At 44.8% G+C, this 14,906-nt stretch overlaps 2 protein-coding genes across 5 annotated transcripts in view; one reads left to right on the top strand and one right to left on the bottom strand.

The window, feature by feature from the left end:
• The window catches only part of sla1a (Src like adaptor 1a), a 58,035-nt gene extending 50,535 nt beyond the window's left edge, over nt 1-7,500 (bottom strand). For 3 of the 4 annotated variants that reach the window (XM_068031399.1, XM_068031401.1, XM_068031402.1), the window contains exon 1: nt 7,303-7,500. The gene's annotated coding sequence lies outside the window, so the exon portion shown is untranslated. The remainder of the gene's footprint in view (nt 1-7,302) is intronic. The other variant, XM_068031400.1, reaches the window with a different exon arrangement.
• The window catches only part of tg (thyroglobulin), a 532,338-nt gene that overhangs the window by 318,426 nt on the left and 199,006 nt on the right, over nt 1-14,906 (top strand). The window lies entirely within an intron of this gene.

The raw sequence follows: 14,906 nt of genomic DNA, 5'->3' as shown, positions 1-14,906 counted from the left end.
CTGGACTGGAATTTTGAGGTCTCAAAAAGCACCCAGTGTTTAACCTAGTGCCTACCACCATCAAACTTGAACGCTGCTATATTGCTAGCAAGACAAGGTCAGAGGCTAGGAATCCTGTGGCGAGTAACTCACCTCCTGACTCCCCAAAGCCTGTCCACCATCTACAAGGCACAAGTCAGGAGTGGGATGGAATACTCTCCACTTGCCTGGATGGCTGCAGCTCCAACAACACTCATGAAGCTCGACACCATCCAGGACAAAGCAGCCCGTTTGATTGGCACCCCATTGGCACAAATATTCACTCCCTCCACTACCGACGCACAGTGGCAGCAGTGTGTACAAGATGCACTGCAGCAACGCATGAGGCTCCTTAGACAGCACCTTCCAAACCCGCGACCTCTACCATCTCGAAGGACAAGGGCAGCAGATGCATGGGAACACCACCACCTGCACAATCCCCTCCAAGCCGCACACCATCCTGACTTGGAACTGTATCGCCATTCCTTCACCGTCGCTGGGTCAAAATCCTGGAACTCCCTTCCTAACAGCACTGTGGGTGTACCTACCCCACATGGACTGCAGCGGTTCAAGAAGGCAGCTCACCACCACCTTCTCAAGGACAATTAGGGATGGGCAATAAATGCTGGCCTGGCCAGCAATGCCCACATCCCATAAATGAATTTTTTAAAATCACTGCTTAAAAAGGGCATTGATGATGGTGGTCCTCATTTCAAAAAGGATCTTGATGCCAATAGTTCCACTTTAAAGGGAGTCCTGATGGTGATACTCCCTCTTTAAAAAAAATGTTGTGAAAGCAATACTTTCATTGTGAAGGAGGCTGTAACGGTGACATCTCCCCTTTAAAAAGGAGTTCCAATGAAAACATTCTCTGATTAAAAGGGATTCTGATGGAGATATTCCCTGTAATCTTGACACTGAGAATCCCCCTGGACCTCATGAGTCCCTGCCGGTGAAACTATTTTATTCGGAAGGGTGCAAATACATTATTAAAAGGGAGTCTTAGGTTGATGAGGCTAGCGCAGTTAATGTTGTGCATATGGACTTTCAAAAGTAGTTTGATAAAGTACCACAGATAGACTTATTGGAAAAATTGAAGCCCATTTGATTAAAGGGCAGTGGCAGCGTGGATACAAAACTAAGACAGAAAGTAGCGGGTCCCAGAAGTTGGCAATTTTAATATTTTAATGAGGCTGGCAGCCTCTGTTTTGACCTGCTTTGCAGGTTTTATAGTGGATGGCTGGATTTCCCATGCCTCAGGAAACCAGGCAGCTGAAGGGAGGCGAGGAGATCTTTGGAGATAAAGTGCCTTTACAGCACTGCTTGTGGCCAAGAGGAGCTTCCCCCTACCCTCAGAACCCCAAGCTCCCCAGAATCCCATTCCATACAAATATCCCTACATTTGGACTCCACCCCCTGGGAACAGAGTTCCCCTGGAATTGGTGATCAGACACCCCAGTGATTGGACTCAACCATCCCCCCCGACGACCACCACCTCCCCACGTGGAGTTGTAGATTGGATCTATCTGCTCCTGCAGCCCGCACTGGTGTCACCCCTGCCTGAATGGAGGACGCACCTTTCAGTCAGGCTGACCTCCGGCGGGGAACCTGTCAATGGCAAAAGATACACAATAACCTTCCTATCCGAAACTCCCTCGTCTACACCACATTGCCTATGTAACCCATCCCTGTTAATATCCAGGCTCTAGACTACAAAAGCAAGGAGGTTATACTAAAGATTTATAAATCACTGCTTGGGACACAGATAAAGTATTGCCGGGCACTACACTTTAGGAAGAATGTCAAAGCCTTGGAGAAGGTGCCGATGAGATTTACTACAAAGACACACAGGATGAAGAATTTCTAAACAGAGAAGCTGAGGTTCTCCTTGAAGGTTAAGGGGAGATTTAACAGAGGTGTTCAAAATCATGAAGGGTTTTGATACAGTAAACAAGGAGAAACTGGACTGGATTTTATGGAGCTGGTGGGGTTCCGGCACTGGTCCCAAAAGACAAGGGAGCCCCGCCTCAGCCCTTCGGAGATTCCAACCATCTGTATTTAAAGGCAGTCTGGCAACTGCCTGGCGCCAGTTCACTGCCCCTTTAAGGACAGGGAACCTGCCTTCAAGAGCTGGCAGCCAATCAGAGAGCCGGCATCCCAGTCGTATCGGTAGTGCCACCAGGAGTGGTGGCACTGCCGATATTACAAGAGGCCTTGGTCCAGGACCAGTGCTGGAGGCCCAGACCCCAGGTAAGTGTGGAGGGGTCACCGGGGCTAGTCCAGCAGGGTTTGGTGAGAGAGGTGGGGGGGAAGATGGTCATTGAGGGCAGGGGGTTGTTAATGGAGGGGCTGCCTTTGCCACCAGGGACCCTACGTGCACCACAGATTGCCAATAGAGGAGACAGCCCTTCAAAGCCCGCAAGGAGGTCCCCTTGCTTTACTGGGTGACCTCCCCACATGGTGGGGCTCCCACCAGCCATTGGTAAAATACCACCAGCGGTGGGATGAGGCCCTTATGTAGTCATTAATTAGCCACTTAAGGGCTTCAATTGGCCTCCGGGCAGGATGACTGTCTCTGGCCTTTCCCGCCCCGGACTAAATTCCAGGGTATGAGCAAGGTGATGGGCACTCTACACCGCCCCCACCTCCACCCCCACTGCTATTTCCGTCCCAAGGGGGCCCATAAAATTCAGCCCACTGTTTCCACTGACAGAAGGGTTAATCACCTAAGGACACAGATTTAAGGTAATTGAATGAAGTAATAGAGGCAAGATGAGGAGAAATTATTTTACCCGCAACAAATTGTTGTGATCTACAATGTTCTGTCTTAAAGGGTGGTGGAAGCAGATTCAATAATAACCTTCTAAAGGGAATTGGGAAATTTACGGGGAAAACTACGGGGAAAATTTTGCAGGGCGATGTGGCAAGAGCAGAAGAATGGTTCTAATTGTATAGCTCATTCAAAGAGTTGTCACAAGCACAATGGGCCAAATGGCCTCCTTCTGTGCTGTCTGATTCTATAGAAGCACTTTAATCTTTAAAAAGTTTAAGATAATGAAACTTCCTCTTTAAAAGCGCCTGAGTGCAGAGTGTTCTTAAAAACTGATCTTCTGATGGTAAGATTCCGTTTTTGACCGCAATAAATGAGGCAACACTGCTGCTGTCTCTGGTAGTTTATGCTCCGGTCACTTCCAGAAACAACTGTGCCACAGCAGCAATGTGAAATCTTATTATCTTTGACACTGGGCAACACTTTTTCACCCTGCGTCAGGCCAAAAGCTAAATCTACTTGTATAGATCAGCCAAATGATGTTCCAGTTGCTAACCTTCCCCAGCAATGCTGAGGGTGTATTGGCAAGATACATAATTACAAATCAATTACTGCTGAAGCTGAGCTAAAATGAAAACGGGTGGCACCATTTTTGCCTCGTATTCAGAAGGTTGTGGGTTCAAGCTCCCCATCCCCACTTCTGAGACTTGAGTGCATAATCCAGGCTGACATTTCAGTGCAGCACCGAGTGGGTGCTACATTATGTTAGACAGGATATTAAAAATGTGGTCCCGTCTGCCTATCGAGGTGGTTCAAGTGTTAGAATTCCATAGCACTGTTTAAAGAAGGGCACAATGTAGATGTTGTATGTATGGACTTTCTAAAGGCATTCAACAAAGTGCCACACAGCAGTTAAGAAGATGAAAGCCACGGATTAAGGGGAAAGTGGAAGTATGGATACAAAATTGGCTCAGTGACACAACGCAGAAGACAGTGATGGATAGAAGTTCTTCAGACTGTGAGGTAGCTTGCAGTGGTGTTCGCCAAGGTTCAGTTTTGGGTCCATTACTCTGTTCAATTTTTATAAATGATCTAGATTCAGTTGTAGGGAGCAGCATTATAAAGTTTGCAGATGATCAATGCAGTAGGTGGTGAAGAAGATAGGTATAGGCTTCAGGATGATAGGATAGACAGGATGGATAAATGGGAAGAAGCATGGCAGCTAAAGTTCAATGTGCAGAAGTGTGAAGCATTGTACTTTGGGAGGACTAATATGGAAAGACAGTATACTATTGTTGGCAGAATTTTGAAAAGTGTAGGTGAGGAGAAAGACCTTGGTGTCCATATACACAAATCATTAAAAATGGCACGGCAAGTTGATCAGGTAGTTTAAAAAAAAACATATGTGTTACTTGGGTTTATAAATAAAGGCGTGGAAAATAAAAACAAAGAGATCATTACCAGAACTTTCTAAATCGCCGGTTAGGTATCTGCTGGAGTATTATGGGCAATTCTAAGCATCACACCTTCGGCCTTAGAAGGGGTACAGAGGAGGTTTACCAGAATGTTACCAGGGATGAGGGACTTCAGTTATGAGGAGACGTTGGAAAGGTTACGGCTGTTCTCCTTGAAACAGAGACTGTTAAGAGGTCTCTAGAGGTTTTCTAGATGAACGAGGGTTTTGATAGATAAAAGCAAAATACTGTGGATGCTGGAAATCTGAAATAAAAACAAGAAATGCTGGAAATACTCAGCAGGTCTGGCAGCATCTGTGGAGAGAGAAGCAGAGTTAACGGTTCAGGTCAGTGACCCTTCTCCAGAACTGGCAAATATTAGAAATGTAAAAGGTTATAAGCAAGTAAAGCAAGGGTGGGGCAAGAGATAACAAAGGAGAAGGTGTAGATAGGACAAGGTCACAGAATAGCTGACCAGAAGGTCGTGGAGCACAGGCAAACAATATGTTAATGGTGTGTTGAAAGACAAAGCATTAGTACAGATAGGGTGTTAACAGACTGAAAATTGAACAGCCGCAAGTACAAACATGTTTTTTTTTTCATGTTTGTACTTGCGGCTGTTCAATTTTCAATCCGTTAATACCCTATCTGTACTAATGCTTTGTCTTTCAACACACCATTAACATATTGTTTGCCTGTGCTCCACAACCTTCTGGTCAGCTATTCTGTGGCCTTGTCCTATCTACACCTTCTCCTTTGTTATCTCTTGCCCCACCCCCACTTTACTTGCTTATAACCTTTTACATTTCTAATATTTGCCAGTTCTGAAGAAGCGTCATTGACCTGAAACGTTAACTCTGCTTCTCTCTCCACAGATGCTGCCAGACCTGCTGAGTATTTCCAGCATTTCTTGTTTTTATTTAAGGGTTTTGATAGAGTAGATAGAGAAGCACAATTCCCTTTGATAAGTGGGTAAATAACCAGAGATCATAGATTTAAAATCGCAGTCAAAAGATCTGGCAGGAGAGATGAGGAATTTCTTTTCACTCTATGTTGTCGGGATCTGGAATACTCTACTTGAAAAGATGGTGAAGATGTAGTTGAGAATGAGAAACCTAAAGGGGTACGGACAGAAAGCTGGGATGTGGGACTAAGCATGCTTTCAAAGAGCCAGTACAGGGACAGTGGCCTGAATGGCCTCCTTATGTGCAGTAAGTTTCAATGAGTCTCTGATTCTCCCTGTTTCTCAACCAACACTGCCAAAAACAAATTGCCTGGTTCATTCCTGTTTGAGGGACCTCATTGTTTGCAGGATACCTGGTATGTTTGCTCACAAAACAACAATCACTGAAGTGCAAGGGTATCTAGGTTACTGGACTCGTAATCCAGAGGCTTGGACTAATAATTCAGGGAACATAAGTTAGAAAAGGTCAGGAGAAACTTGGAGGGCAACATTTAGGATATCATTGAGTGGCGTCTTTCTGTGCTGAAATGTCTATGACTTACAATATGCACCATCCAGAATTGAACATATATCGCTGTTCTTTCATGATCTCTGGGTCAAAATCCTGGAGCTCCCCATCTAACAGCACTGTGGGAGCACCTTTATCACACAATCTACATCAATTCAAGAAGAAAACCCACCACCACCGCTAACTCATGGGCAACTAGGAACGGTCAATAAATTCCAGCCTTGCCAGAAATGTCTACCACCCAAAAATTAATTTTAAAAAAATACACTACATTTGCAAATAAGTGTCTCGTCTGTAGATTATTTTGTTCTATTAGAGAGGGAAGCGTTAAACATAAGGTAACATAAACCTTAGACTATCATTCCTTTCTAAATAAACTCTTAAGTATTTATACGAACTACCATTCTCCTTTCACATCAATTTTAAAATATAATTTGCGGCTCTTATACAAATTATCCGTTTTTAAAAAATAATTACTCTCCCTTACTGAAGGTGCTGTCTGCTGAGTAAAGAAATTGCAACAGGGTGAGGAGATACGAAATGTTGGTTTAAGTATATTTTTGGTTAAATTACTGTTGTGAAATTTTACTACTGGACAGTATTTTAAACTAGTCTTAATTGGTTAAAATGGAGGCCAGGAATTTTGCGCAAACAGATTAATATATTTGTTCCTAATACTACAGAGTGATTTCAACATGTTTCACAAAAAATTGTTATTTAAAAAAATAATTTAAAACTCCATAGTTGATGATCCTTGTTACAGAAGTTATTTTGGAAACAGATCTAACACCCGCTAGACTTTTTTTCTAAACCAGCGTAATTGAGAGATATCAGCAAAGCAAAGGACAAGATAAAACAGCCAAGCCCACATCTTGGCCTCTACTTCAACAATTTTGTCTCCTCATGGGAATGTTTTGTAATAGTTTTCCTACAGCTCAAAAGGTAACCAAACAAAAATACTTATATATATTGATAAGGCCTTCTGTGGCTGACAGCTTACAAATACTCAACTGAGCTCATGCGTGTCAATAGTTAGTTGAGCAAGATAACATGCACAGTTGATACTTGTACAACTGGACCCCAGCAGGAGTCAGAGCCTTCTGGAGATGACCAACCAACTTGCATTTATATAGTGTCTTTAATGTAGCATAGCATCCAAGGTATCTAACAAAATCATTATCAATAAAAGCATTTTTGACACTGAGCCACAGAAGGAGTTCTCAGGATAGATGACCAAATGCTTGGTCAAAGAGGAAGGTTTTAAGAAGCATCTTAAAGGAGGAGAGCGAGGTAAAGAGATTTAGAGAATGAATTTCCGAAAGCACTGTCAGCAGTAGTGAATCAATCAAAATCAAGGAAGTAAGAGTCCAGAATTGGAGGGGCACAGATATCTTGGAGGGTTGTAGGGCTGGAGGAGGTTACGGAAATAGAGAGGGGTGAGGCCATGGAGTGAGTTAAAAGCAAAACAAAAAGATTGAAGAGTGTAAAGGACATCGCTACTTGGCTATATTTCACAATAAAAATGAAACTTCCTGTCAGCAATTTAATTTTTTTTTAAATATCCTTTTTGCACAAAAGAAATATTTACCTTTCGAACAGTGTACTCCTTATGACATTACAGGTGAATTGCAATCTTTTCGAGGGACATTCATTATTCTAGGAAATGTAGCCAAACCTCCCAATGTAAAGCAGAGCAGCAGATGGGATCCTTGCTCTTGTGAGCTTTCTGTACCGAGCGGAATTTGTGGCAACAGCCAGTGTGAGCTGCTGATTAGCAGAACTTGTTTTTCTTTTTAAAATTGTGATGTCAGAATGATTGGTGGTTATTTTGTTTTCCACGTGCTTCCTGTTTCAGATAGCAAAAGCACTTGGTGTAGTAGTTCCTTTTCCTTAATTTTTTCTGTTTGCTGCCTGTTTGAGTTTGGGTGCACCACTAAAAATATACTAGTAAGCATGTGACTTCATTTAATTGCCTTGCTACCTGTTTTTATGTCTGTGTTTCTCAATGTCTCTGTGTGTATTTGTGCCTCTATGTGTATTAATGCTCATGTGTGCATTTGACAAAAACGAAGCAGTTTTGGTTATCATGAATTATGCATCGAATTGTTTATTAAATTCTATCTTGCTGGTCACTGTATGCACGGGGTTACTGCTAACTGAGTCTTCAACTAATAGAGAATCTGCATTGTGGTCTGTTGTGCCAAAAGCATTAATAAACATCCCCATACACTTTCATCAGCATCATTTGACACCAGTACTAACGGTGACACCGAATGACAGCAACACTACATAGGACCCTCAGTTTTTTGGAAAAAGCAAGGAAGAGGTTAGGCACAGCAATGAATGCCATTGGACAAAATAATTTGTGGTTTATCACTTTTGTGTGAAAAAATACTCTACAGAACACTGCTGGAGGCAGCCCTGGTGAATGCAGTTGGCTTCTGTACTCTTTGCTGGAGGTTTACACTGCAAACAATAGATCAAGCATCTCAGGTTCCTCTAACCACCTGATATTCCAAGAAACAAAGGGTATTTTGTGGAAATTTCCTAAAAGTACAATATTTCACTGGTGAGGTCATAATCAGTGGGTCATAATCAGTTGCTTGGAATTTTTTGCCTCATAAGAAAATTCCTTTCTCCTTTCTATCCTATCTTCTCCTTCAATATTCACAAATCATTGTTAATTTTACCTACGGCTTTGCAAACATAATAGTGATAATTTCCGGGTTAAAATAAATTAGTTGGGCCTTTGTATGTGGGAAAATACTCTCCAGTGAGTAATCACACAATGCAATATAGTATTGAGTCATACAGACCAGGAAGATCTCAGTTTCAATTTATATGTCTCAAGCTGAACGAGACTGTTCATAGCCTCAATAACGTATTCCACGTCAAGCTGAGATTCTGATGCCATCTTTATTCCATCACAAAGACTGCCTATTTCCACCTACATAACACTGCCGACCCATGTCTTTACCTCAATCTACCTTGTTCATGTATTTGTCATCACAAAATTTGATTTCTCTCATTCTCTACACTGCATAAGCTTAACTACTACAAAACTTTGCTACGCATATCTTATCCCACACCAAGTCCTGCTCATCCATCGTCCTTGACCTTGCTGAACTATATTAACTCTTGGTTCCCCCAAAGCCTCAGATTTAAAATATTCTTTCCCGACTTTCAATATCTTCATGGACTTGCCCATCCCTATCTCTGTAAACTCCTCAAGCCCTCCAAAACCATCTCCCTAACAATTCTCCTCTTCTCTGATTCCATCTGATTTAGCCACCATCTGGGGAGACTGTGGCAGTGGTAATGTCACTGGACTAGTAATCCAAAGGCCCAGGCTAGAGCCCTGGGGGCATGGGTTCAAATCCCATCATGGCAGTTGGTGGAATTTAGGCCAGAAATTTACGTTGGGCGGGAGGCTATGCCCACTGGCCAAAATGTTGGTGGCGAGCCCACCTCCATCTGGCCTGGGAGCCACGTCAGTATTTTACGTCTCCCAGGTCCTCAATTGGCCTTAGAAACACAGAAAATAGGAGCAAGAGTAGGCCATTCAGCCCTTCGAACCTGCTCCGCCATTCATTATGATCATGGCTGATCATCCAACTCAATAACGTGTTCCTGCTTTCGCCCCATACCCTTTGATCCCTTTAGACCCAAAAGCTATTTCTAACTCCTTCTTGAAAACATACAATGTTTTGGCCTCAACTGCTTTCTGTGGTAGCGAATTCCACAGGCTCACCACTCTCTGGGTGAAGAAATTTCTCTTCATCTCAGGCCTGAAAGATTTACCCCGTATCCTTAGACTATGACCCCTGGTTCTGGACTCCTCCACTATCAGGAACATCCTTCCTGCATCTACCCTGTCAAGTCCTGTGAGAATTTTTTAGGTTTCTATGAGATCCCCCCTCGCTCTTCTGAACTCCAGCGAATATAATCCTAACTGACTCAATCTCTCCTCATATGTCAGACCCGCCATCCCAGGAATCAGTCTGGTAAACCTTTGTCGCACTCCCTCTATAGCAAGAACATCCTTCCTCAGATAAAGAGACCAAAACTGTACACAATATTCCAGGTGTGACCTCACCAAGGCCCTGTATAATTGCAGCAAGACATCCCTGCTCCTGTACTCGAATCCTCTCGCTATGAAGGCCAACATACCATTTGCCATTTTTACCGCCTGTTGGACCTGCATGCTTACCTTCAGCGGCTGGTGTACGAGAACACCCAGGTCTCGCTGCATATTCCCGTCTCTCAGTTGAGAGCCGTTCAGATAATAATCTGCCTTTCTGTTTTTGCTCCCAAAGTGGATAACCTCACATTTATCCACATTATACCGAATCTGCCATGCATTTGCCCACTCACTCAACTTGTCCAAATCACCCTGAAGCCTCTCTGCATCCTCCTCACAACTCACCCTCCCACCCAGTTTTGTGTTTTCTGCAAATTTGGAGATATTACATTTAGTTCCCTCATCTAAATCATTAATGTGTATTGTGAATAGCTGGTGTCCTAGCACCGATCCCTGCGGTACCCCACTAGTCACTGCCTGCCATTTGGAAAATGACCCATTTATCCCTGCTCTTTGTTTCCTGTCCACCAACCAATTTTCTCTCTATCGCAATACACTGCCCCCAATCCCAAGCGCTTTAATTTTACACGCTAATCTCTTATGTGGGACTTTGTCGAAAGCCTTCTGAAACTCCAAATAAACCATATCCACTGGCTCCCCCTCATCAACTCTACCGGTTACATCCTCGAAGAATTCTAGTAGATTTGTCAAGCATGGTTTCCCTTTCGTAAATCCATGCTGACTCTGCCCGATTCTACCCCTGTTCTCCAAGTGCTCTGCTATAAAATCTTTGATAATGGACTCTAGAATTTTCCCCACTACTGACGTCAGGCTGACTGGTCTATAATTCCCTGCTTTCTCTCAACCTCTCTTTTTAAATAGTGGGGTTACATTAGCTACCCTCCAATCTGTAGGAACTGTTCCAGAGTCTGTAGAATCTTGGAAGATGACCACCAATGCATCCACTATTTCTGGGGCCACTTCTTTAAGTACTCTGGGATGCATATCATCAGGCCCTGGGGATTTATCAGCCTTCAATCCCATCAATTTCCCCAACACCATTTCTCTACTAATACTGATTTCCTTCAGTTCCTCTCTCTCACTAAGCCCTGTGTTCCCCAGTATTTCTGGTATGATATTTATGTCCTCCTTTGTGAAGACAGAACCAAAGTATGCATTTAGCTGGTCAGCCATTTCTTTGATCCCCATAATAAATTCCCCTGTTTCTGACTGTAAGGGACCTACATTTGTCTTCACCAATCTTTTTCTCTTCACATACCTATAGAAACATTTACAGTCAGTTTTTATGTACCCCGGAAGCTTGCTCTCATACTCTATTTTCCCCTTCTTAATCAATCCCTTGGTTCTCCTTTGCTGAATTCTAAACTGCTCCCTATCCTCAGGTCTGTTGTTTTTTCTGGCGAATTTATATGCCTCTTCCTTGGATCTAATGCTATCTCTAATTTCCCTTGTAAGCCATGGTTTGGCTACCTTTCCCGTTTTACTTTTACGCCAAACAGGGATAAACAATTGTTGCAGTTCATCCATGTGCTCTTTAAATGTTTGCCATTGCCTATCCAATGTCATCCCTTTAAGTAACGTTTCCCAATCCGTCATAACCAACTCGCGCATCATACCTACGCAGTTTCCTTTACTAAGATTCAGGACCCTTGTCTCAGAATCAACTACGTCACTTTCCATCTTGATGAAGCATTCTGTCATATTATGGTCACTCATCCCCAATGGGTCTCGCACAACTAGATTGTCAATTATTCCTCTCTCATTACACAATACCCATATACTATCCCATATACACTCAGGGAATTCCTCTTCTATGGTATTGTGACTAATTTGATTTGCCCAATCTATATGCAGATTAAACTCACCCATAATTACAGATGTTCCTTTATCCCATGCATCTCTAATTTCCTGTTTAATGCCATTCCCAACATCACCACTACAGTTTGGGAGTCTATGTACAACCCCAACTAACATTTTTTGCCCCTTAGTGTTTCTCAGCTCTACCCATACATATTCCACATCGTCAGAGCTAATATCCTTCCTCACTATTGCGTTAATTTCCTCTTTAACCAGCAAAGCAACTCCACCGCCTTTTGCTTTTTGGCTGTCCTTCCTTAATACGGAATGCCCCTGGATGTTCATTTCCCATCCCTGGTCACCTTGCAGCCATGTCTCTGTAATTCCGACTATATCATACCCGTTTACATCTATTTGCACGATTAATTCATCCACTTTATTGTGAATGCTCTGCGCGTTAAGGCACAAAGCCTTAAGGCTTGTCTTTTTGACATTACTTGGCCCCTTCCCACTATTTTTCACTGTGGCCCTGTTTGATTTTGGCCCTTGATTTCTCTGCCTATTACTTTTCTTATTCCCCTTACTGTCTTTTGTTCTTGTCTTTGATCCCCCCTCCTCTGATTCCTTGCAAAGGTTCCCATCTCCCTGCCATTTTAGTTTAAACCCTCCCCAACCACTCTAGCAAATACTTCCCCTAGGACATCAGTCCAGGTCCTGCCCAGGTGTAAACCGTTCAGTTTGTACTGGTCCCACCTCCCCCAGAACCGGTCCCAATGTCCCAGGAATCTAAAACCCTCCCTCTCACACCATCTCTACAGCCACGTATTCATCCGATATATCTTGCTATTTCTAGTCTGACTTGCACGTGGCACTGGTAGTAATCCTGAGATCACTACCTTTGAGGTCCTGCTTTTCAACTTACTTCCTAGCTCCCTATATTCTGCTTTTAGGACCTCATTGTTTTTTTTACCTTCGTCGTTTGTACCAATGTGTACCATGACCATTGGCTGTTCACCCTCTCCCTTCAGAATGTGTTGTAAGCACTCTGAGACATCCTTGACCCTAGCACCAGGGAGGCAACACACCATCCTGGAGTCTCTTTTGTGGCCACAGAAACGCCTATCTATTCCCCTTACAGTTGAATCCCCTATAACTATTGCATTCCCACACTTTTTACTCCTCCCGTGTGCAGCAGAGCCAACCGTGGTGCAACGCGTTGGGCTGTTGCTGCTTTCCCCTGAGACGCCATTCCCCCCAACAGTATCCAAAGCAGTATATCTGTTTTGCAGGGAATAGCCACAGGAGATTGCTGCACTGCCTGCCTAGTCCTCTTGCTCTGCCTGGTGGTTACCCATTCCCTTCCTGCCTGTGGAGTCTGAGCCTGCGGTGTGATCACCTCTCTATACGTGCTATCCACGATACTCTCTGCCTCGTGGATGCTCAGGCTTCCAGGAGCTGCAGCTGGAGACGCTTCCTGCACACATGCCAGTCCCGGGCACTGGAAATGTTCCCAGCTTCCGACATGGAGCACGAGGAGCACACCACGGCTTTGAGCTCTCCTGCCATGACTTAACCCTTTAAATTAACCTTTTGGAAGATCTTAATGTCAAATAATATCAGTTATTCTAGGGCCCTTCTTCCCTGGTGCTCGTTACTACAGAACTCTCTAAAAAAAAACTACTTACTATTAATGAAATAAACTGGAGACCTTTCTTACCTTAGATACTTACCCAGCCATTTAGAGCTATTCCCTAACAGCAGTGACTCACCAACTTGTAACTTTCCTGTGACGTCACTGTTGGCTTTTTTTTTCAAAACTCCGACGTGCTAGAAGAGGTCCGACTGCTCTCACACAGGTCCAACTGCTCTCCGCTCCTGAAGGGATGCATACCATCCTTGGGCAGGACTTCCACCCCTCTGAGGCAGGAAGTCTCAGGTTTTACTGGGCGGCCTCTTGAAGGTCTTGAGCTGCCTGCCTGCTGCTGGTAAAATACAGCAATGGCAGGGGGAGGCCCTTAAGTGGTAGTTAATTGGCTAATTAAGAGCCTTGATTGGCCTGGGGTGGGCAGGCTGTTTCTTGCCGCCGCCGCCCCATGTAAATTTGCAGTGGGGGCGGGAAGACATCGGGAACGACACCCCCTGCCTCCTGCTCAATTTTACATACCCCCATCCCCACTCGGCCAGCAGACTACTTCTGTTGGGGGTGGGGGGGGGGGGGGGGGCGTGGGGTGCAGGGGGCGGCATAAAATTCTAGCCTTAAGTTCAATTAATTAAAGAAAATTTGGAATTGAAAGCTAGGTCTCAGTAATGGCGCCATGAAACTACATCGATTGTAGTAAAAACCCATCTGGTTCACTAATGTCCTTTAGGGAAGCAAATCTGCCCTGCTTACCTGGTCTTGCCTACATGTGACTCCAGACCCAAGCAATGTGGTTGACTCTTAATTGCCCTCTGAAATGGCCCAGCAAGCCACTCAGTTCAAAGGCAATTTGGAATGGGCACCAAATGCTGGCCTTGCCAGCGATACCCATATTCCACCTCCTTTCGCCTCATAATTAACTCTTGTGCTTTGTTGTGTAAATCTACCTGAGGTCTTTACTGGGAGCCGTCATGTTGAAACTTTATCTACACCTCCCAACAGAGAGGGCAGCAGAGAGGCAGTAGAGCAAAGTGATTCCTGACAACGCAGCCAGCCACTGACGTCATCAGGCTGCGCCAAGGTGTGCACATGCACGTGACGTGTGCATCGTCGGGCAACGCGCCCGGTCAGCCGCTTCGCATGTGCTTTACGCGTACAGCAATGCAACGCTAACGGGTATTCACCCATGCGTCAAGCTCCATTAACCCCTCACTGCTCTCGCCAGCCGCTCCGCTCTTTCGGCCGCTCCACTGCCCCCCCTCGCTGCTCTCTGCAGCCGCTACGCTCCCCACCCCCTCGCTGCTCTCTCCAGCTGCTCTACTCCCCCCACCTTTCACAGGCCCGCTCCGCTCCCCTACCTCCCCCCACCCCCGTCCCCGGGCCCGGCCCACGCTGCTTCCCCGCTCTGCTCCCCCATGTCCCTGGCCCGCTCCGCTCCCCCCTGACCCGGCCCGCTCGCTCGCTCGCTTTCTCCCTCCCGCCATTTTGTGCTGCCATCTGTTTAGGTCAGGTTCCCTTAATGTGATTATTTGAGCAGCGCTATCTTTAGTCCTGGTAGCTGCCTGAAATCGCAGACTGTGACGTTTTAGTGGCACATGCTGCATTTGCACATGTGCCACTGCAGCACCACCTAGTGTTAGCGTTGTCAGCAAAT

Source organism: Heterodontus francisci, chromosome 5 (genome assembly GCF_036365525.1).
Source record: "Heterodontus francisci isolate sHetFra1 chromosome 5, sHetFra1.hap1, whole genome shotgun sequence".
Lineage (NCBI taxonomy): Eukaryota > Metazoa > Chordata > Chondrichthyes > Heterodontiformes > Heterodontidae > Heterodontus > Heterodontus francisci.
This window is presented reverse-complemented; position numbering and strand designations above follow the sequence as displayed.